The sequence below is a fragment of the Diprion similis genome, chromosome 8 (genome assembly GCF_021155765.1).
Source record: "Diprion similis isolate iyDipSimi1 chromosome 8, iyDipSimi1.1, whole genome shotgun sequence".
Taxonomy (NCBI): Eukaryota; Metazoa; Arthropoda; class Insecta; order Hymenoptera; family Diprionidae; genus Diprion; species Diprion similis.
In genome coordinates, this window is record NC_060112.1 from 6,596,311 (window position 1) to 6,621,583 (window position 25,273).

At 39.2% G+C, this 25,273-nt stretch overlaps 1 protein-coding gene across 1 annotated transcript in view; it reads right to left on the reverse strand.

The window, feature by feature from the left end:
* Nucleotides 1-25,273, reverse strand: part of LOC124408592 (forkhead box protein O) — a 118,821-nt gene that overhangs the window by 48,030 nt on the left and 45,518 nt on the right. The gene's annotated exons all lie outside the window — the stretch shown is intronic.

Genomic DNA, 25,273 nt, shown 5'->3' on the forward strand with positions numbered 1-25,273 from the left:
CACGGGATTTATTTTTATTTTCTTCATTTTGGTACTGCAGTCACTTGAAGAATCTGACAATTCTGCATCAAAATCGCTTTCATCCACAAAAAAATTTCGTTCGGTGATTCTTGTTGTAGTTGCCCGCGTTTTTATTTTCAATCCTTTTTTTTCTTTGACAGGCTTATTTCCGGCGTTTTTGTTTTCTTTTTCCTGAAGCTTCATTCGTTTTTTATCTATTGCAGTCGGCGTGGTCAGGAGTGCTGCGGACTGTTTGCGTTTTTTATTTAACGGCAGGGGGATTTTTGGTATTGGGCGGATTTCCATCAAGTGTTTTGTCGGTGTTTCTGGTTCGTTTTGGGCTTTAGGGAAAGCCAAGGGGGCTGCTTTCAGTCCAGATACAGGGCTAAGAATGCTGGATGGTCCCGCAGTAGGTTCGACCTCTGATCCACTTTCTTCCACTGTTGAAATCGATTCAAAATCGGGTTCGAGACGATTATCGGTACGTTTGGAAACATCAGAGATTGCGAAAAAATGATCAGGTATCGCTGTTCTATCAAACGGATAAATTCCCGTTGCTCGAAACCCAGAAATTCCTGTCTGAACAGAAGTTGCTTTGATCCACGCTGTTCCAATAAGTGATCCTGCTTGCAGTCTGGTTATTCTTCTGTCCTGATGATGCAGCATCCAATTTGCGGTTGCTTGTTTAAAATAATCTTTTAGTGGCTTGAAAAAAGCTCTGTCTAAAGGCTGTAAGGCTTGAGTAGTATGGCTAGGTAAGCACAGAAGGAGTATGTCGTTAGCATCCGCAAACTCGAGCATATCCAATGCATTGGAGTGGGATACATGTCCATCCAGTATCAGAAGAACCTTTCCTGGGACTTTTCTTGGCAAAAAATGATCTTTCAACCAAGTTAAAAAAAGTTCGGAGTTAATGTACGACGATTTCTGGTTCATATAAACTTTGGATCCTGGAGGTAGTCCATCAGAGAATTCTGGTTTCTGCCGTTTGCCCTTCATAATTATCACTGGAGGAAGGAAAGTACCTTCCGCGTTGCAACATGCAATGACGGTGACATTTTCTCCTCTTTCAGCGGATGTCACTACATGCACATCTTTAGCACCTTTGGTTGCAAGTACTTTTCCAGGCTTGTTATTGAGTTGTAAACCAGATTCGTCCATATTGTAAATGCTTCCAGGCTTATCGAAAAAATCATAGTCAGTGTAGATTTTAAACAGCAATTCGAAAAATCCGTTCACTTCATCTCTAGACATGCCTTGGCCACGTGCTAGAGACAATCCCTCGGCTTGTCTAATGCTCAGTTCTCTATTTCTTTCCAAAAAAGTAACTAGCCAATCGCGCCCTGCACACTGCGTTTCTTTATTGAATCTGTGACTGATGCCAAGTTTCTCAGCGAATTGATAGGCAAGACGTCGAACACTCTGTCTATCTGGTGCAAATCCACAAGACTCGAGTCTTTGTATGTGCCTGACTAAACGTTTTTCGTTTTGCGTACCCAGTGTTCCTTGTGGCCCTAGTGGAAGCTTTTCAAGAATGCCGGAACTTCTTCGACGACGCAAAGTTCGTGAGGGTATATTGTAGTATTTTGATGCCTCGTTGACACCTATTTCACGAGCATCTATCCTTTTTATAGCTTCCCGCAGATTCTCTTCAGTCCACTGCCCCCGTGTAGCAGCGGCTTCAGTGTTTCTCTTAGTATACTTTCGAGGCATGGCTGGAAGCACAAAGTGATATTTTCCTAAAGACGGTTCATCCCGCAAATGAACGTTACCAGAAAAGCGAAAAACTGCGGAAAGTTTGGTGGGGCATCTATCCCGCAATTATCAGGGGCATCTCTCCCGAATCGGGAGAGATGCCCTTTTTGTAGTCACCTCCGTCGTAGTAGGCGTTATGAAGTGGATGTTGGCACCAAATAACCTTCAAGTACCTATCTGAGTCTACGCATGCCCATAATACATTTTAGTTAATGCTAAATAGTCAGACCTACTCCATGAACAATATACAAAGTTACAGCAACGAAAATTTTTCCAGTACTTACCAGTAAATTACAATTATCGCGAAAATGATCGTCTTTTGTTGAGCGTTCGTGCGCGCCTTCTGTCATTTCAGATACGAAGAACAGTGAAAAAATTCAGTGGCACCACCTGGTGATTATTTTATGAAATATCAAATACCGGCCATCTCTCCCACTGGGGCATCTATCCCGACTTTACCCTAATTGTATATTATACTCACGGAGCCTGTACAGAGAGCAGAAAGACGTGGAGATCGTAATTTGAATGTGATACAGGTTGTATAACGCAAGTCGGCCGTTCGTAGTATTACGTCATGATATTATACCCGTAATCGAAGGTCTTGGCGAACGAGATTACAAGAATAAGATGACGATGGACGAGTGCAAACGCTAATTTCGCAATAATCCGTTCATATCGAATCGGCAACAATGTCAACGGAATTTATGGACCTCGAGTTGCGATCGATCAAGTGAAGACTCGAACATTCATCGATACAGAATTCAATAATGACGGGATGTTAATGATCCGGGAAAAATTGATTAATAAATTTCAGCTTGATCGATCAAAACTTCAGGTACCCAAATTTTACCGCCTTTCAACGTCGAGAATAGACTCGATAAATATCCGTTGAAAAAAAATTGAGAAAATGATCTGACAACTACAATTTCCATTTCCCATGACTTCTGGTCGAAAGAAGCAAAGAAGTAGGATCTCCCGGCATTAACATGAGAATGAAGCACTCCGAGTCGCGTCCCGTAGCGTATATTTGGAGGCGCAGATATACACACGAGGAATAGAATTCAATTTGATAAATTCGATAGGCCAGTAGGTATACGACAGCATCAGACTGGAGGTTCCATTTAATAATAATAACGCGGTGGATTTCGAAACTCGAGTGGTGAGCCCCCGGACTATTGGCCAAGTTTTATTCTCCCCCACCCGCCGCTGTATTAGCATAATAATTGCGCAGTATTCTTATTTCCATTCTACACATCGGCAGCCAGACTCACGGATGTACCCCAGGAACTAGACAAGCCTCCCAATATACACGTCGTATACAACATCGGCTTGGTTCCCCCTTCCGAAAAAACCCGCCCCCCTTGTCGAGTCCCAGAAATGGATATGAAAAAGTTGAGCCGATTTCCATGATAATCCCGGAGGACGTTCCTCTCGGCCTATATGATCTAGGCGATGCTGCTGTCGCTGTTCCTGCTACACCGCTTTCCCAACCGGAGTGGAAAGTTCTGTATTCTTTGGACAGGTTGCATGCTACTTCGAATCGCTCTCGTATAAACCGACTTTATCGCGTATCTACTATGGATATACACACATATATATATATATATATACTTTCCTATTATTATTACTATTATTACTGTTATCATTATTATTATTATTCTTAGGCAACTAAAATCTACATCTCTACAGCAAACATGCTTTACGATTTGGTTTCTCATATATTTACATTGGTCGATCTACCACCACCACCACCACCACCACCACCACCCCAACTTCTTGCGGAAAAACAGTAATCAAGGTAGATATCCGAGATGGACATATACGGCTTGGATCGGTTTGTTTGTGTTGCGGACATGAAGCTATTTGAGAAACCCGGTTTATACGACTCTTTCTTAATCCATACATGATAATTTATGAACGAACAAAGATAAAGAAGAAAAAAAATGGTAATATGATTGGTTTTTCTGTAGCACACAGTAGTGACGTGTCTCAAAATAATGATCGGATCTGTTCGAATCATAAAATGGATGAAAACCATTACAAACGAAACTGTAACTTTTTCACTTGATGTTAAGCTTACCTTATAATTATACTCTCGATTTCGGACGAGTTTCTTTCTGAAATGAAACGATTACGCCATAACGAATCATCATTTTTCCCGATTTTCTAACTTTTATTATGCAAACTGAGCGGATCACGGACGTTGAGGATACCGACTGTTTGAAGAAGACCAGGTTTGGTTAGTTAAATTCCTATACACTGTCCACTCAAACCGGGTTGAGCCGCTTATAGGATATCTAGGCTGATGTGCTCTGAGAATTTCTTCAAGCTCCGCAAAATCCCTTGGCATATGTATTCGCTTTGGTCATTGATATAAGTAGATAATCTTAAAATGGATAGCGTAGCGTAGAAAGGGAGCTTCGACAAGTAAGTTAAGGGTGTTGCGTAATGGGGTAATCGTCGGGCGAAAAAAGCAGGTCACATCGCAAGAAGCGGATGGTGCATAAGAGGTTAACCGTATAATGCCGAACAGTTGAAGGTTGTCTTCGAGGTCGAGAAGAGTGTAGAGAAGGAAAAAATATTAATACCTACAGGACGAGATGTGGGTAGAGGGATATAAGGCAAGGGGAGGGTGAGGATGGCTGTGGGTCGGTCGATACCTTGAAGACGTCGATGCAGAAGGAGCAGTCACGAGAAGAAAGTACTGTATATGGGTCCAACGAACGAACGAACGAACGAACGAACGAACGAAGGAAGGAAGGAAGGAACGAGAGTGGTTGTGAGGTCTCGTAGGTGAGCGCGCCCGCCGCCGACTCAAGTCGACTCGAGGGAAGAAAAATGATCCATTAATCTGAAACCCAAAGTCTGCCGGCGCCGGGCGTCGCGGCGGCGGCAACGTCGGTGGCGGCGGCGGTGGTGGTGGTGGTGGTGGTGGTGGTGGTGGTGGTGGTGGTGGTGGTGGTGGTGGTGGTGGTGGTGGTGGTGGCTCACCCACTCCCTTACACTACACACTCGTCCAGATGATATGCCATACCAGCGCACCCGAATTCACTCACACCGTTCGCCAACCGAGTAGTATAGGTGTACGAACTATCCTATCCCTAGCCAGTATGCGCAGTGTCGATCCACGAGCTAAGCCTTGAAGCGCTGCGCGAATAAATTCACAAACCCGAAATTACGATGATAAGAGAAAATGCCTAGCTATGAACACACTGTATGCGTCATCGTTGGATAGGTCCTCAATCCACTTCTATAATCGTAACGATGGTTCATCTCCATCAGCTTGGATCAACGTCGAGGACAATTATTTATGCTCCAATCAGTGTACACCGTTGGGAGTTTGGAACGACAAACCGTATTCATGAATGAGAATTAAATCCAGAATTCGAAGTCATATATCCAAGGTCCTCGGAATACATCGATTGAATTGATCGACAAGTGACCCTGATTCCAGGTACAAACTTTATTGAAATTTAGACTTCCAACGCTGCGGGTACGACTTGAAACTGAGCTGATGGCAATGCACTCGGTGTCGAAGAAAACGAGTGGCTGGGCTGGGGTAAGAGGAGTTTCGAGTGACGTAAAGATGGTTGGCCATACCCACGTGACATTAACGCACCATTACCCTACGACCATCGAGTGTAAAGTGTGAAGAAGAAAGCATCCTGTCGGCGATCCGTAGTGCAATAGCAACCGAGAAAACCATGGACAGTCTCTTGAAACAGTATTGTCTCCACGCCCAGTCGCCGGTTTCCTCTAAGTTCGTAAAGCCCTCGTAAAGCTCCGGTCATCCCGTCGTATAGGATACTAAAACGCTAGCTCGATCCGGAGGCGAAATTGGAAGAGAATAACGAAACGATCATCGGCCCGTTTTGCTTTCTTCTTCCCTCTACCAATGTCCATTCGTCGCTAACTTCATCCAACGTTACGTACTGCACATCACAACCTTATGGATGTACCGAACAATTGGCGCATGCTGATTCGGGGCCTGAACGAGAAGCACGTGAGGTGGGCACCTACACACAATGCGTTACACGCTGGATCAGAGAGTCACAGAGCGAGCGAGCAAGCAAGCAAGCAAGCAAGCAAGCAAGCAAGTAACGCGGAGTTGACCCTGGCTGAGTTGCAATTGATCTCAATTAGGCACTCGGGAACCCCGTTGATCGTCCCACGCATTCAGCTTAGGCTCGACCGCGCGGTAAGCTCCTCTGAACTACCCACGTTTGTTCGCTTCTCTGTCGCGTCTACATTGTACACATTGTAATGTTGCGCCTCGTATGCACAGAAGCAGATGTACTGGGTGTCTTCATCCAACGTTCAAGTTTATCACTTACCGAGGAGCTAAACACGGTTAGAGTCAGTGTAACATCACACGAAGTCACGTGATAAAGTAAGTCATACGAATTGACTTGAAACCTTTCGACTCCGCGAAGTTACTCCAAGTCATTTGAATTGATATCAAGACTTTTGGAGTCCTTTAAAATTCATGACGTCACTTGACGTGACTCTGAATTGAAGAATTTCAAAGGGACGAAGTTTCTCGATCCAGGTCTTTAATATTGATTTGAAAACGTTAGCAACCTTTCGAATTGATCAAGTCATTCGAAATGACTACTCTAACTTAAACTCGGCAGTAATACAAGTTTAACTGAAGTCTGTTGAGTAAGTTGAACTTAATGAGAAGATCTTTTGTACCTCATCGATAAAAATCACTCGAAAATGATTCGAGTTCATGGATATAACTAAATGTCCGCTTCAGTCTTAACCATAGACTAGAATAACATAATCAGCGAACATGACGTGCATAATTACACGCATAAAAATCAGAAAACTAAATCCAATGGAACTGTTTGGAAAACCGAAGTTGTTTCAGATTTCGGTAGAACTGTGAATCCCGGTTTCCCAGGGGATTGTCTGCTGCGCAGGAGTTGGACAGGAGATGAAGAGAAGAGGGTCGGTCGGCTTCGACGGGGTCCAGTCGACGTTAAAAATTAAATCGGAAAACTTTTCACGGTATAATGAACCCCGCGCAACCCGGTGACAACCGACTGGTTTTGCGATCAGAGAACTAAGGGGGCAGCGCCGGAAGGGGGAGAGGCAATGAATGTTTATTGCTTTTCGCGAACCAACCACTCCTCCCTCCCTGTAGTTCGCTCGCTCGCAATCACCGCGATTTATTGCGAATCTCGGATATCACGACGAACAGACGACGCGACGCGACGACAGGTCAAAATATAATGCAACATTGGGGTGCAGAGGGGGTGAGAAGAGATGATTTCACTTCGATTTCAGACAAACTTTATATGTATGTATATATATATTATATATTTTAATTCACTTCGTTCGGTCACGTAATTTTGCACTGCCGATAATTTATTCAAGTTTAAAGTGATATTCAAGATTTGCGTGTCGAATTGATGAGTGCATAACAATCATATTATACGAGAAAGAAAATCTCAGCTCGACGCGATGCCTGGAATTCCACGGAAAGCGGATACAACAACGTGTTATATATAACTACGAGTGGAGTTGCAGGCAGCGAGCTGGCATGAATGGGTGTAAGTAAGCGAACGTGAGAACAGAGCGAGAGGGAGACGGTTAAGCCGAGGGTCGAGGGTTGAGAGGGTTGAGGGTGCTGACAGCGAGGGAAAATCCACCTGTTGAATCTCTACGTACGGATAGCGAGCCTCTTCCATACGGTGGCGCCGCCTAACGCAGTTTCACCGAAAAACTTTGAAGAGACCAACTGCATCGGACGCTTTAACGATACTAAATCCAGAATCATTGAATATGCAAGAAATACTGTTAAAGGATAAAAATTTCGTCCCTTACTATCACGGAGGTTAAAGAAAAAAAAAAAAATCCAGTCGCAGATCAACTGTCGAAAGTTCGAAGATTAGTTTGCTGTTAGTGAAAAACTGACGGGCAAATCATCTTCGCACATCATTAGAATAATTAAAGATAAAACATGTTCAACAAGTTTTTTGAACTGGGCAAGTAGGGTTGTATATTGGAGAGACAGCTACTGTCAACGTTTTGTACATTTGTTATCTCATAAACGAGTATGTATGACGAGCGAATTCGTTAACTTGATATCATACCTCTGACATGCAATTGTGCAGATTAATGAACCACGCGATACTTATTTTTTATTATTTTTTTCCTTTCCTTCACAGAACGATGACGTCGGTTTTCCAGGTTGCCGTTGGACACATTCGCATCATATACAGTACATACGTATGCGGCGAGGAAGTATCAAAATGCGGTAATGACATCACGTCCTCTATTCCCTCGTTCCCACGAGAATTAAATATATAACGAATATGCCGATCGGTGCATAAAATCCATCTAGCGCACTGTGAGAATCTCATCAAATAATTCGCTGCTGCAGTGAAACAACGTGATCTTGTCTGTACATGTATTAGGCACTCACAAACTACAATGATATGAAGAAAAATGAAAAATTACGTGTGTCTGGATAATTAACCAAATCGTATTTTATCTCCAAATTTTTTGGAAATATCGTCCATGTAGATGAGAGAAGAAAGAAAAAATGAAAATAAAAGGGAAGTTGAGGGTAAAAACCTCGGTGATAGGGAAAAATAGAGAGAGAGAGAGAGAGAGAGAAGGAGAGAGAGAGTTGGAAAGGGGAAAATTAGATTGGTGAAAAATTACATCTTGCCCCGTGGCTAACGAGGTAGGATGCTATGCGCAGAATAGAGGGAAATAAGAAAACGTCAGGGCAGCCGGTACGAGAGCAACGAGGGTGAAACGGGGGTTTCAGAGTGTTACGGAATTACACAATAATTAAATGAAGCAGCGGCTGATTAATTGGCCTGAATCACCGCCGGCACCGCCACTGAGCAACGAGCGAGCGAACAAACGATCGTTTCTCCCTCGCCAGGGTAATAACAGATTTCTTGCTTCGAGGTGTATGAGCACCGGATATGACGGTAATGTCCTTCCTTCCTTCCTTCCTTCCTTCCTTCCTTCCTTCCTTTTGCCATTAAGGATTTAACGCAATTATGGATCGGATCGCTGGCGATTTAATCCGCGGGTAAAAACCCCGGGGATAAGAGAAGGGAAGGGAAAGGGGGGGGGGCTGCTGTTAACGAACCGAGGTGTTCATAACACGATCATTATTCAAGCCTCACAATCGTTATCAAATATGTTATGATCCGAGAAAGCAGACGCGATATAATATATATATGTATATGTATATAATATTATATACATAGGTATATCTATACAAATTGTATATTGTATGTACATAAGACGTGTGAACTATACGATACCTCGACTCGACTGTAATACAGTTGGATAGAAAGAAACAACGTTTACAAGCGTTATTCACGATTATTTTCTTGTTTTCTTTTTGAAAATGCTCTGAAGTTTGATTTTGCGAGCACCGTCATACCGGAAAAAACCTCAACTTAATTTAAAATAATTCGTTTTTCATACTCGGGTACATTTTTGACCAACCAACTTCTAGATTAAATACAACACAAATTTGACCATTTTTACATTTACATAACGATTATCTCTCGGTCTGTAAATCATCACGAATAAGCGTGCTGATGAATACATGATAAAGTAACTCAAGTTCAGAATGATGAAAACGATTCAACTTACATCTACCCGAATGGTGTGAGAATGGAACGGAAAAAAAAAATTATGTGTAAATATTTGAATCGATCGGTAAATGAGATTACTTATATATATTTTTGATCTGATTTTTGTTTGTTTTCTTAGCTATTTTTTTTTTTTCCAAATTATTTTTTCCCCTCTCTCTTCGTGTATTCTTCTTTTTTCTCTCTCGTCGTATGCGCCTGATATATCCTATGTATTGACATCGGCCATGGATGCGAGGGTGTAACACATATCTAGACGCGCACACGCAGAGACACATAGACACATAGACACATAGACACGAATATACTAGAAAAGCATGACGTTTATATACCTACACGTGTCTACATCGTGCACATAGCTAAACATAAAGGCAACGAAGGGTGTAAAACGGGGGTGAGAAGACGAGTGGGGAGGGTGTCGGTGGGTAGCCGAGGGTTATTGATGGCCCAGTGATATCGACTGATCATGCGAGGAACGCGCATCGGCTTAAAGGCTGCAACCCCTGAGAGAAGAAGGAAGGGATGGGGCCGAAAGGCAAAAAACATGGTTAAAAAGCTCGTCGATTAGCGGACGAGCGAGAGGAGAAAGAGAGGGAGGGAGAGGAAGAGGGAGAGATAGAGAGAGATAGAGACGCAGTAATGTGGTGCAGGTAAAGGGTTGATGGTGAAATTTGTGTCCGTTGACAAAACATTTCGAATAAATAATATTATACTGTGTAGACTGTAAATTGTAAAACTATTACCCGACAGCAGACAGAATTTCCATTCATTCCTGTAACATGTTTTTTATACACGTACGTAGGTATGTGTGTACGTACAATACGATACGTACTATCAGTTCTTTAACCTATATAATATAAATACAGGATATACGAAACGTGCGAACTTTTGTCAACAGGACGAATAATATACGTATAACGCTTCGCGATATGGATTATTACAACGATGATATGGTTAACCGCGGATCGAGTATAATAAAATATATGTAAACAAGCGAAGAATCAGTGTGATATTGATAAAAACACATACCCACAAAAAAAAAAAAAAAAAAAAGAAAGAAAAAAGAAAGTAGAAGAAACCAAACTGGAAATAGAAATACACAGACACGCGCAGGCTAAGTCGTGGTGGAAACCGGGTGGAAAAAGTGTAAAGAAGATAAACAAAGTCCAGGACTGTGGATGGAAGTGGTCTGTAAATCGAACGAGGAAACTAGTAGGAAAAACATGGATAGTAATGTATGTATTATGTACACTTATCGTAACACAGAGATCTTACGTTTGTTCACACGTACTTGTGTGTTCGGTAACGCATGAGTGGACAAAAATTAATTATGTTTGTGTCGCTAATCGGAGTTTGGAACACGAAGACTGGATAGTCGTGTGTCCAGTGACGCATGGGAAGGCTATTTAGGGTCGGCAAACGCGGTCATCGTTCTTCTGCTCCAGACGGTCAGGTCAAATCTAGCCAAAAAGCGCGACTACATTGAGATCTCGAAGTGGGAAGGGGGGGAGATAGGTTAAATAAGAAAAAGATGTGACGGAAATGAAAGGGACACACTAGCTTCAAAGACAGTAAAACGGTCCGGAGGCGATTTAGCATTCGACGACACCTCAATATAACCCTCGAATAGATGGGATAAGGATTCAATCACGCCAGCTGTGCTAATTAATTCCTCCCCCCGTCACTCCTCGTAATACAGATTTCAGAGGCGATTTTTGCATTGCTAAACTCACGCCGGTGGTGGAGAATCCTCGTATAAAGTCAGAGTCGTTTCCAGATGGTGTCGAAGTCGAAAGAAGGCTATAGTGAACTGCAAGTAATTTCAAATCCGCGAATGTCTCTCTCTCTCTCTCTCTCTTTCATTCTTTCCAACTATTGAGCAGAATTAGAAACATCTATGGTCAGACGAAGAGACACGCTGCGGTACTACGTCGAAAGAACGAACATGACGAACCGAAATCCGGGACCTAAAACATAATGACAATGAAAAGGTGCAGCTGAGTGGAGAAGAGTGCAAAGCAATTGGTACTGATATAAAGAAGAACTGAAACATTCACAATCGTTCGTGTCTTCGATGGTAAGTCGTTTAAACCGTTATAACATCAACTCATTTCCTAATAATGAGTGAAAACCCCGAGTAGGTTATTAAGGCAGTGATTTGAACAGAGTAACGAACGCCGCAAAACGATTGGCCGATTCGGTTAGAGGTGGATGATAATGCGACAAGAGTGTTGAACACATGTAACGTACAAGTGTACGGAATTGGTCTACTGCCGGGACAATCGCGACGACGCGACGGTCAGACAGGAACGAGGGAAAGTTCCCCTCGAGGTACGTTTCGCTGTAGGGGTATTGGGGCAATAATTGTTATCGAGTAGTGTGGTAATTGAATTTTTCCGTCGTGGTCAGGCAAGCCAAACGAAGGCGGCGGCGACGTTTGTCTGATGCTCGAAATATCGAGAAAGTCGATAAGAGGGGGTTCAAGAAGAAGAAGAAGACGAAGAAGAAGAATTAGAATGAGAAGTGCAGCCGGGCTTTTCACGGCGGATCGTACTCGTCTCGTGGATTATTTCTATAGATCGTTGAATTTCGAGTGCATGTCGATCAGTTACGGCGATGCGTCAACCAGGGAACTGCCGCTGTGGGCATCGCCGTCCCAGTTACATGACAAACACATTAGCAAAGTGCAGCAGAGCAGCGGCCATCCTCCTCCTCCTATTTGCCGGTCAGCCTTAGGCAGCCTCTAATCACTTTTGGTTATCACCAAAATAACCGAGATTCTCAACCGCCAGGTTATAACACGCTTGCGCGATTTCGTTACACGCATGTAATCCTCGCGTCGCGTCGTCGATTTACGCTCTCGTTCGCGTTCGCGTTAGCAGCTGAGCTGAGCGGCTGGCTCGTTAAATAACGATCTCTCTAGTCGCCGACATACCCGCAGTACCTTTCCATAGCTCCCAGTCATGCCCGCCTCCTCGTTCGTTCGTTCGTTCCCAATTTTTAGGCTATCGGAGACAGAAATTTCACCGACATTTCAAAACCCCATAGACCAGCCGCTCTGACCCCGTTGCATCAGGTCCTCAAGTCATTTTCACATGTACAACACTGTGAGAATAACACGGTGTTAACATCTAAGGACTACGATTTGGCGCCATAGTAACACCGCATATATATATATATATAGTCACAGATTAAATTGTCACGGTATGAGACATAATTTTATGGTATACCGTATAGAACGTGTACTAACGAACGTTGTACTATGGTTTGGAATGAAGATTGTCTGAAAGAATCTTAATAATCTCTGTACTACACACTCCAGACAGGTTACGTTACCAGGTGAATTTTCTACTTGTATCTAATGTCGATCCAACACCTAACATTACGTGGTTTTTGAACTATCGACTCGAGGATAAAATTTCGAGGAAACCGGGAAATTATTTCAGTTCGATTTTAGAACCATCATTTTCCACAGTATAACGATACGAATCTCTCCTCGCAAAAGCAATTCGAAACCCCAGAATGTCGTGAACTACCCCATTCACTGCAAGATCATCCCCAGGAAATTCTTTATGCAGTCTTTGGACCGGCAAATCTTGGGGGTATCGATCGAAAATCGGCAGATGTGAGAATCCGTAAACGGATGCATCGGGAGGAGAATTGATCCGGACCCTTCTGACCGCGACGAAAAATCCTTTGATTTCCTTCTACATTTTCCGGTGAGGCATTTTTCCGAATACCACATATCTGTAAGGATCATTCGCACATTCTTGTGCAGCTGCACGTATTTCCATTAAACAGGTGCAAACCCGACTGTAGCAAATGAAGACAACGTTTCTTATCATTTTCTGCAGTTTTTTCCAAGCCTCTGGAAGTCTCGAAGACTTCAACGACGAAAAGAAGAAATGAAGAGAAATCCCCGATCTAGTGAATTCACAATATAGTATCCAAGCAGTATGTCTGTACGCATCGCGATCAGGTGGTAGATTGATAGAGGTAAGGTTGCCAAGGTGTGCAGCAGGGGTTACCTAGGCAACCCTTGTGCCCCCGTATATATATAACTTATATAAATATATATATCCTTATGTACACGGTGTCATCGGCCGCCACCGACGCCCGTTTCATTCCATACTGCAGAAAAGCTGTCTCTTCATTATACACGTCGATACTTCATACACACATGTATATCTAATATGACAGTCCAAGTTTTGTCCATGCTGATATAAATACACGATAATCTACCTTTTTTCTTCGCATATTGGATTTAGTATTGTTTCTTGTTTTACACCCTTTTCCTCTTGTCAATTGTACAAGAAAATTTTGTCAGTCACGAGACGACGAGAGTTTTGGTATTTTCTCCCACCCAACCTGTCTTTTTTTTTTCTTGTTTTGTTTTGTTGAATAGAATAAACGCAAGCCAAACTGAGGATCATTGAATGAAAAAAAAAAAAAAAATCATGATCGATCAAGTATGAAATAAAACGTTATACACATATTTGTCAGGAATTGATGGCAATTAGTATATAATAATGAATTGATATCGTTGTCGTCATATTACAATTAAGAGGTTATTACCCCTAGCTACCTAAATTATGTTAGATTCAATTTAAATATCATCAATGATAGATCGCGGATGAGAGAAAGAGAAAGAAAGAAAATTAGTGAGGGGGGAGCAGAGAGAGAATCGAGACCAAGAGCAACAAGTGTTGCGGCTGGGTTGCGAGCTGTTACAACCGGCTGTATAAATTGGATATATCTTATACTATATACATGCACACACACACTCGCGTACGAACACGATATCTACAGGTGAGCACGCAGCTCGTACCTTACCCAACAGGTACGAAAATTACGTGACGAGGCGAGTGAGATTGGAAGAAATAGATGTGAGGATATAAAGAGAATAGAATCGAAGTGAACTTGTACGAAAAAAGAAAAACAGATAAAAATTCGAAACCGTCGTTAAGTTGAACATGAAATATTCGACGTATTTTCTTCCCCTCTGTCGGTCTGAAGTAAAGATAGAATAACGAAAATAATCAAAACCAGCGTGGATTCGTGAATTTTTACAGTTTACGAATATGAAATTATCACTATGTGAAGACTTGTGTGTGTGGAAAGATTTTTTCATAAAACTCGACAAAAAAAAAAAAAAGAAAAAAAAAACATAAGTCATCCAGGTTTCCTTTAGCTGTTCGAATTCGCTCCTCGAGACGAACCAAACGGTCTGTTTAACATGTATACAATATACATGTATACCTAACCAAGTACATAAAGTGCGAAAAGGAGGAAAAGTATCGCAGGTCGAGGGGGCGTCGCGACGCAGTAGAGATTCTAGAGCACCTCGTATCCTCCACGGCACACAAAGAAAGACAGACACCAGTTGCTAAGCAGGGCTTCTCAATGCGCGAGCTCGTTATTATTAAAAACTTGAAAATTATTGATAATCGGTCAATTTTTTCACCCAAGAAAGACTCACTGCTGCGAAAACGCGATTCACTTTTTTTTCATTAATTTACATTTTATCGTGCAGAGGGTTACTCCTGAGCTTTTAGTCTTCGTGATTTTAATACAAAACAATAAATTTTCATACAACATTATAAATACGAATGAAAAAATGTGTTGATCGTTTTTTTTTTTTTTCTAGCAGTTTGTTTTAGACAAATTAATTTTTTCTCACAGTTGGAGGTTAACGAAGAATTGGAGGGAAAAGAAATTCTCTCCTCCTAGAATGAACAAGTATTAGTTGTACTGATAAAAATTCAAAATTATACAGGAGCGGATTAAAATCTATGTCAATTTTTTTGCTTTTTGTTTTTTTGCAATTTTTATCGGATGAAACAAAGGTATCGTATACGTTGATTTTAAAATTAGATGACGAAGATTTCTACTTTAATAATTAAATTTTTATTCTTTTGTAATTTTATATTACATATTGCGGTATGAATTCGAGGTATTATACTGGAGAAATTCGCAGGAAGAGAAAATGATTCTTACTTTGAGAACCTCTGCTCAACTCCAGCCGGAGGGCAGGAGGATTATATAGAGCAAAGAAGGCAGCCTGTATACCACACCTATATTATGCCATCGCGTACCGAGAGAAAATTCTCACTCGATATGGGGTGAGTGATGCGGTATTATAGATATTCATATAATGAAGGGTCTTTATAAACAGTTTCATAACGCGAAACAAATCAGCGCGGCATCTTACCACAAGGAGGAAAAGTGACGAGAGAGAGAGAGAGAGAGAGAGAGAGAGAGAGAGAGAAGAATAAAATAATCAAAAGTTGTTACAACGATGATGCATTTTGAACGCATGCAGCAGAAAAACTGTTGCAATTTTACAATATTTTTTACACACTTACAACTCGTGACTTCGGAAAGACACTTTCGTTTTCTGTAGATCAAACAAAAGATTTCGCTGACTTTTCTGTGACTTTCCCTAACCAAATTCAAATTGATGAAGCTATTAATTGATCGGTGTTTAAAAATATGATCACAATCTGTTTAATGGTGACGGAAAGTGATTCACAGAAATCCAAGCTTAAGCTGAGAAATATGTTCTTTACCTAACAGTTTGCAGCCAACATTTTCCAACTCATTTTTCCCATAACTCTTTACTGATTTCCAAGTTTTCCCTGACGAGTGGCCAACATGTATAAAAGAATTGAAAGAAGTATGAGGCAAAAAAAAAAAAAAAAAAAACTAATTAAGAAGAAAAATTGTAGAGGATAGAATGAGTAGAAATTTTTCCAGCATCCTACTGATTGGTTAAATTTTCATTAATTTTGCCGAAAGTGTAAGACGTAATTTCAAATTATGCTTTCGTTATTCTGCAGAATTCCGGAAATGAAAAAACGTTTTTCAACTCGACCGACGAACAAATTTTATGTAAACGGACATAAACGAGAAGACGAAAAACAGGGATAAAGGAGAGGCAAAAAATGGAAAACGAAACAATACGAAGCAGTAAATCAAGAGATGAGAAAAAAAAATTTTAATTTGAAAAAAAAAAACACACACATGGGACACATAATTAATATATACATGTGACAGCAGAATTGTCGGCATCTTTGCAAGTGTAGATGAAATTTATAAGCCTCCCCACAAATGCAGTGAATTTATTCTCTAGAGAACGATAATTGCCGCCGTTCCAGATATTGAGATTACTCGAGCGAAAAACGAGCCCGGTCAGCGATCATAAGCTTCATCTCGACGTCGTCGAGTCGAGTAGCTTCCAAAATATCGGTTCACTATACTCGAACGACTAAAATTACAGGTATAATCCGTGGGTCAGGCATTAATAGAACGCCTAGCCTCTGAAACCATGGAGAGGCATTTACGCCGCTGCACATACCTAATAATCGGACGTAACGAACCGTCCTAAATCCTAACGTAATCGTATTTTCTCGAAGTTGGCTGACCGTTTTTAATTAGCCATCATCGCCGAGCAGAATGACGAGGAGTGTGCGCGACGAGAATTTGTTATCATCATTGTTATGATATACGCGTACATGCGTACATATATATCGACAATAATAATAAAAATTTATATAAAAGTTGCGGCCAAATGTTACAATCCGATAACATGCACATTGACTTGTAAAAAGAAGCGTAGCGTTCACAAAAAAGTTTTAGTCAAGTGTGTTAAAAAAGTTTTCATTTCAGTCAAAGAAAAATCAAAAAATCTTTCAAATATTCTGATAACGTAATTTTTTAGAGAAAAAACATTTTCGTGCGTTATTCGTTGAAAACTATGACTTACGATTTCCAGAAAATTATGAAAAAATTATTATCTACCAATCCATAAAAAAAAAACCACACAATTTCCTTTCTCTACAACTTTGATGAGATCTAAAATAGATGAAATAAAAAATTATAAATTTTATATTCGGTGGAGTAAAATTAGGAAATAAATTGGCGACCAATTCGGTGGAGATCGGAGTAAAGGCTTGTTCACGTTCATTCAGACTACCCCATATATTACTATACTCGATATTGATGGACAAAAAAAAAAAAAAAACAATATGTCAAGAGAATATAACAAAAAGAAAATAATTAACGAGGTGCTAATATTTATACACAGTGAGTACAATATGATAAACGAATACAAAAACCTAGAATAATTTTTCACGATGAAAAAAAAAAGAAAAAATTATAAAAGGGACAAATCGTAGAAGTAAAAAAAATCAGGCTGACACACAGAGCCAGAGAATTTGGTGAAAGTTCGATCGACGGTATATGATATATTTTAATATCATCGTTGCAGTGAATCTTTTATATCTACGACCTATATCTTTTCTTTCTTTTTTTTTTCCTTTCCTTTTCTTTCTATATTGTATATAGATGTACACAAGGCATGCACGTAAAGTTGTATCGTACATATACGGTAAATACCTACGAAGCGTAGTATAAGGTACACATTACTCGACAGGTGTTTCACTTCACGCGCCTTCAGCAACAGCACACGTCGTATCGCTTCCTCATCGTCATCATTGGCATATTAAACGTGCGAGTGAATGGCGACGATTGGAAAAATCTCTACTCAACTCTATTGATTTTCCCCATAATCGTCTATACATATATATATATATATGTAGAAAAATGTGACGCGCCGCAAAAAATTAATAATAATTATATATATATAGATATATATATTATTAGATAATGTGTCAAATAACAATCTATCTCCCAATATAAATGGAAAAGGAAGAAAAAGGAAAATATATTTATTTCAAAGTATAAAGGAAGATGTTCCTTAAAACACTACATCTTGATGTCGTCTCTTATTTTTTAGATTATCATTATCATCGTCACTTTTCATAATAATAGTAATGACAATGATAGTAATAATAATAATAATAATAATAATAATAATAATAATAATAATAATAATAACAAAAAAAATCGTACGATGTCCCGGAAATGAGTTCTAGGAACAATTTATAGATCAGCGATGAAGATTAAAACTTGGAATCAATTAGTCACACGTAAGTATATCTCTTGTATTTTACCTATTTATATACTATACATGTACAGTACACTTCTGTACGTCGGTGAATGTCATTGAATCCCGTAAGTTTTTGACTAGAAGAAAATAAAAGAAAGAATAACGGAGAAAACTATTTTTCAACCTCAAAATCGATTAGCTACATTTTTCTAATCTTTCCTTCCTTTCCTATCGATCTCCAAACGCTATTTTTGTTTTCCATTCTTACAATTGATTGAACGAACATTGATTATACAATTTTATTACATAATATATTTTATTTTTATACCTATATCCATATTAACTACAATTTTGCATATGCAGTAAAATGCATTACATACATCACGTGACTTACGAGTGAATAAGATTTCTGTAAAAAGTTGATAAGGTATGGTAAACGAAAAAAAAAAATAGATTGCAAGAAATATTCAAAAATAAAAACAGAAGCGAAAAAATCTCTTGTAACTAAAAAGCCAAAAATGAACTATCGTTTTCAGAATACACATATATATGAAAATCGACGGATTGTACGCATATATATATAGTATTGTTTACCTATGTGCAGAGTATAAAAATGGAGAATCGGAGAAACGGTAGGCGAAAACAAATGTATATCTACACCTTGTACCTATGTTATGTGTAATGCATAAAAAAAACTTGAGCGACACGTGATACCGCCGGCGATAAAATGTGAATGTGAATGTGAATGTGAATGTGCGGTAAAATCAGAAACGATAGTGAGGTAATTACAGGTTAATTCATCATCCGGCTCTATCAAACGATCGTAAAGGTGAGCGGTGAACGACTAACGGTAAACGGCCCGCTAATGGGGAGGAGGAAGGGAAATGAAAAAAAGATAAAGAAGAAAAAAAAAAAAAAAAAAAAAGACGCCCCCGGCCACTCCACATAGTAATCAGTGTGCAATGATACATTTTTAAGCACATGTATCGAATTTAGGTACAGTCCGGTAAAAATGAAAGAAACAGATGTTAGGAGAAGAAAAAAATTAATGCTGCTGCACAAAATCGCTCAGGCTACAAATATGTAAAAAAATTATAATCTCGTACGATTCGATATCATATATAATTATTCATAGATAATATCAATTTTCCGAGAAAAAAAAAATCGTTGCGCAGCGTAAAAATTTTTTAAAATTGAACAAAGTAATTTTCAAATGTTTTCATTTTTTTTTTCCAAACTATCGTTGTTGTTATTTTTGTTGATGATCAGAATATATTACTTGAATTAGATAAATGTAAAAAAAAGTATGCAATAATCACAGTGCCGAATGTACAAAAGTACAAAAACCCGATTTACCAACACAACTTTCTAATAATGTAAAAAAATCCGTCGGTAAAATATTAAAATAAAAAAGAAAAAACAATGAATACAATACAGATCAAAATTGAGGAAAATAAAAATAAAGAATCAAGTCAACGAATAATATTTGGAAAAATTTCCAAATTTCTTTTTTCTACATTACAACTGTAATTCCAATGTTTTCACTTTCCCAAGAGATTGTCGTTACTTTTTCACCTTCACCCCTTGGAAATTCGATTCAAGAATACATCGGGCACAAATTTTCAAGCGTTTATTAAACGATTAAATTTTATTCCCGTCATCTCTCCTAAGAATCCAAATTTCCGCCGGCAATAAATTTGATCTCTTTATTCCGACTGTACGCCATTATAAATTTTCAATGAGATTCGCATGCTATTTCAGCGTTTAACGTTCGCATTGACGCGGATGGATATAATCACTCGGCTCGATCACGACGATGGCGCATAATTCTCGCGCGCGAATAGCGAATGTGTGCGTTTCGCGGCATGGCGCGTGTGCGAGTTCCTCTGACAAAAGGGGTGAGAAGAAGACAGTCAATCGGTCAGGTAAACGCCGCCCATGATCGTGTGCGCATGGAGGAAAACAAGGAGTAGCGGTTAATTACCGCATAAATAATTCATCGACGGAAACCGGCGGACGCTGCACGAACCCGCGTGTCATGGACGATCAGGTGGCCGCCTGACGAGGTTGTAAACTACAAATTAGTATCGAGTGACGGACTGACGGCATGCGTCGGTTCCACGCTGCTGCTGGCAGTCCAGATTCGATATTTGTACTTTTCGATATCAATTTTTGATTGTTTTTTTTTTCTTAAGGAGCGAGGGGGGGGGGAGGATTTCTGACACTACCAGTTTTTCTATTTCACATAGAAAGGAAGGAAGGAAGAAAGTTGCTGTAATCACCTCGAAATGATGAAAAGTTGAGTTTTCCTTAGATCTCGACGTTTGAAAAAAAAATCAAAAAAATCTGGAAAATCGCCTAGAATCGTTTTTCAGATCGACATCTGTGATCAATTTTTTTGTCTGACGACATCTCTGTACAGATTTTCCCAACTTGGAATTGATTAGATTTTGCCTTCGATCGGTAGAGTACGTTTGGAATTATTTAAATCTAAAATCAAAATTACAAAATTCAAAATTCGTTTATTCAATATACTGAAAAAAATACTAAAAACATTTCGAATTTGATGAAAATTGGTATTCGAAAGTTTTCCACGAGGCTGATCAGGAATTTGAAGTCGGGCTTGCAAAGTTCGAATAAGATAATGAGGTCATCGTCATTATTATTACTATTATTATTTCAGCTCAAAAGGAATTTGAAAACGAAGGATTCAAAGGCTGGCTTGCTTATGGTCAGTCCACACCAGCTTGTTTTTTGTTGTTTTTTCGACTTACAGCTTCTCCGTATTTAGATTTGATAAAGAAGAAGGGGTGGAGGTGGAAATGGGGATAAGTCAGGGGGTAAAATTATATCATAATTTAATAGAGAATTTTCCAATAGGCTGAAGCTTGATGGAAAAAAAATCAAAGATTACTTTCACTGAAATTTTGACAAAGGTTATACAAGCGTTGTCGAGTGGATTTTGAGTGCAGTTTTTACGGTAGGAATGCAATGCAATTTCTTACGGTTGAATTTGCAAAATTTAATCACGTTGGTCAATTTTACCACGTCTTTGATTGTTTAGCACTTCCTCTCCAACTCAGGAATCCTTTTTATTTGACTATTCAATTTTTCTTTCCTACTTGTTTTCAATATATTCCTTTGATTGTGAACAGAATCCCGTGGTTTCAGGTAAACTATAATCAAGATCTAGAAATTGATCGTTATCTTCCATATTTTCGTGTGTGTGTATGTGAATGTGTGTTTGGTTGATTTGAAAAGTTTCTGCTGACATTCCTTCCCTCGAAAATCCTACCGGATAACAAATGCACGTTATCTTTTCCACGGAAATTTTCAGGTAACACCGACTGATTGCGTAAGAAGAAAATTTGAAATGTAAGAAGATTTGTTGCATTTTAAATCGTAGTCCTTTCATTTTTCTTCCTACTTTCCAAATTTGTCGTTTTTCTTCTACATTTAGCTCTCTTTTCGTAGCTACATCGATAATATGCATAGGCAAGAATTACGCATATAAAAAGAAAAGCGATGAAAAAAAATACCAATAATAAAACAATAATAAAAACTACAATTACAACAATAACAATAATGTCAGAAACGGAACGATATATGCAGTTTTACCTCTTAAAATAAAAAATAAAAAGAAATAAAAAATTATACGTTCACGGTTTAAAAAGCATAAAAATGTGGGCAAAAGTGATGACCTCCGTGTTTTGACACATCGCCCCGATATGAATATAATTAATTCCAGGTACGCGCACCAAGACGATAACGACTAACGCATATATACGAATCCTAAAATCGTTTAAATAATTCAATTCACATGGAAACAATTCGCAACCAAGCTGTTTTCGCCACATGAATTATGGATATATTAATTAACAAGACTAACGACGAGTTCACTTCGGTCCTAAAAATCTATAGTGCAATGAGAAAAGAAAGGAGAAAAAAAAAACGGAAAAATAATGAAACAAAGGATAATAGAAACAAAAATGAAGTATTTGATCTTCATCCAATAATCGCATGTATGTACAGCAACACCCAGGAACAGTATAAGCAATAACCGATATGTTAAAACCCGCAATTATTATACCCGAGCAGCATATTCGTTGTGTGATAATAATTTATTCACCGATCACGAGTCCCGTGTTGCTGTACATATAAAACCCACATGTGATCATCATATATGCACGCACATGCATATGTACGCGTGTGTATGTTTGATTAGAAAAAAATATGTGTCAAGCTGTATCAAAAATATACCCAGTATGTATGTTATAAACATACCGAAGTACCGAACGGATTAAAAATTCGGTATGTATCTATACATAATAGGTATATAGTATATTATACTTTTATTTTACTACTAAAATATTTTCGCGACACTATAGTACAACGTTATATATGCACATAAATTATCAAAATTATCATTTTAACATTATCGTCTGTAAAAGTGTATTTAAAACACTCTGTATAAAATAATGCAAAAAAACCTATAATTGGCAATAAATTGGTTTTAATATTCATAATATTCAAGTACAGACTTGAAAATATCTATAAAATACAATAATATCTTAGACTGTAGCAAGTGGAGAAGGGAATATAGGCAATCATTAACCACCAAAGTAGGATAATTAACGTGAAATATTTCGTGTATAAATGGTTGAAAAAAATTTGAGCACCGCTGCAGAGTAACATTGCAATGACTTTGGCAGAGAGAGATTCACTCTGCTCTCTCTATCTACCTCTATCCATCTCTCTCCCTCTCTCTGTCTCTCTGTGTGCGCGCACGCTGCACTTCATGATCGTCGTGCGTGTAAAAAAGACGTATGTATATATGGATACTGTAAAGTAAAGTGTGCGTATGTATACACGTTGCATGTGCATTTATTTTGACAAACGAGACTGCAGAGATAGAGTAAGATAGCGATTTCCCACCACTCCTCTCCACTCCTTTCCTCAAACGCCTCCGCAACGCGGCTAAACAAAGAATAAAATCGCGTCTCTACTCCTCCTCCTCCCCTTGCTTCCCCTTCTCCTTCTCCTCCTCATCCTCCCCCTTCAACACTCTCGTCATGCCAACTTGCGCCTGTCGAATAGACGCGCGATATATCCTGGCCTCAAGGTCCTTGCCGTAGGTTAGTTCAAAAAATGGTCTTTTTTTTTTTACTGCTCATGCCGCTATGTATACACTACACACAGTATATGGACATACATATATATATATATAAGTATACAATACACAACGTGGGTACCGTATGCATATTGCAAAGTTGTTCGCGACAGACATCCGTGCGTACAGGGTGACGCGAAAATAAGAAGATTAAAAAAAAAAGAGTAGAAAAAACCTAGTATCCCGGCAGTTACATGTACAAAAATGTGTTTGTGCAAATGTGCACGCAGCCAAATGCAACGAGAAGAATCCCTGATTCGATTCTTAATATTTCCAATCATTCACCGAGATCGGGGATGATTTTTTGTTCGGGGGGGAGGGGGGTCGCCGATTAAGGGAAAGGGGTGTGAGAGGGGACGGTGGTTCAAAAAATTCCAAATTTAGGTAATCAAGTTGAATTATCGTATTGTAAAAAATTCCCTGTCATCCGAAAATGCGATAATTAAAATAGATTCTGAACACCGATATAACAATATTAACAATATTTTGCAAAATCACATCATCTGTTTGCTTTTGCAGAAAAATTCTCACATAAAGTTTGTCCGATTAGGATGAAAAGCAGAGATCACATTATTCGCAAACGAATTATCTGTAAAAATATAAGAATCGTCTGAGAAGAATTTTTGTCTTGAGCTCCTTATCAGATAGTAATAAGAAAATGAAAATCCGATCATGTCGTACTATCCGTTACAACAATTTGCAAATAATGAACAAAAAAATTCAGCAATAAATACATTTTTTTTTTTTTTTGTTTCAATCCAAAATTCAAGCTTTCCAAAGAAATTTATTTGCAAGCAAAACAAACTGTATTGTTTAAATCAGAATTTTACGAGTATTTACTATGAATTTTCCCGTGTTAAAAAATGAAATAACATAGTAATGAGGTACATGTAAAGTTAAAATTTAACGGGACATAACGAGCAAGAAAGATGAAAAGACGAATGATAATAAAAAAAAAAAAAGGTTACAAAAAGTAAGGAAAAAAAGGAAAAAAAAAGAGAGAGAGAGAACGTACAACGACGAAGGAAGACCGTGTTTGCCCTCTGCGCTGCGAATAATAATTCCCTAATCGTGGTCAGCCGAGGAGATCAGACATTGGCGAATTTTGCATTATAATATGTATATACCTGTACGAATGTGTGGTAAGACACATTTAAACGATGCAAAAGTGCATAAACGAGTCCGTTTGAAAACAGTGCCGCAGCGTCGCAACGGCAGTTTTATGCAAACATAATGTACAAAGTACCAAACGCATCGAGATTAACTGAAGTAGTAGTCATCAGCAGTAACCCGTCATTAAAGAGGAGCTCGATTAAACAGAGCAACGCATCGAGACAGTTGCAATGACTGCTGCATAAGAGCATCCAAGTGCAAAGTGCAAAGCCGAAGGTGACCTTTGTAGGAATCGGCGCTCTAGGTTATCAGAGAGAGACTCGCACATGATCGTCTACCGGCTGATTTGTACAGCTGATTAAGAAAAGCGTTTAAACGTGTATACATGTATGCATGTATGTATGATGTAGACTGCACAAATGCTGCGCAGTGCGCGAATCGTCGTGAATGGACTGCAGACTGAGAAATGATTGTAAAGAGAGATAGAGTGATAGAGAGAAAGAGCGCGGAGGCAGGGGGGAGGGGGAAGTTGATCGATTAATCAAAAATTCCGGAATCCCGATTAGTAGTACTGTGATACATTCAAGGTACTTAACTGGACTTCCATGATGATGAAGAAGAAGAAGAAGAAGAAGAGAGAGAGAGAGAGAGAGA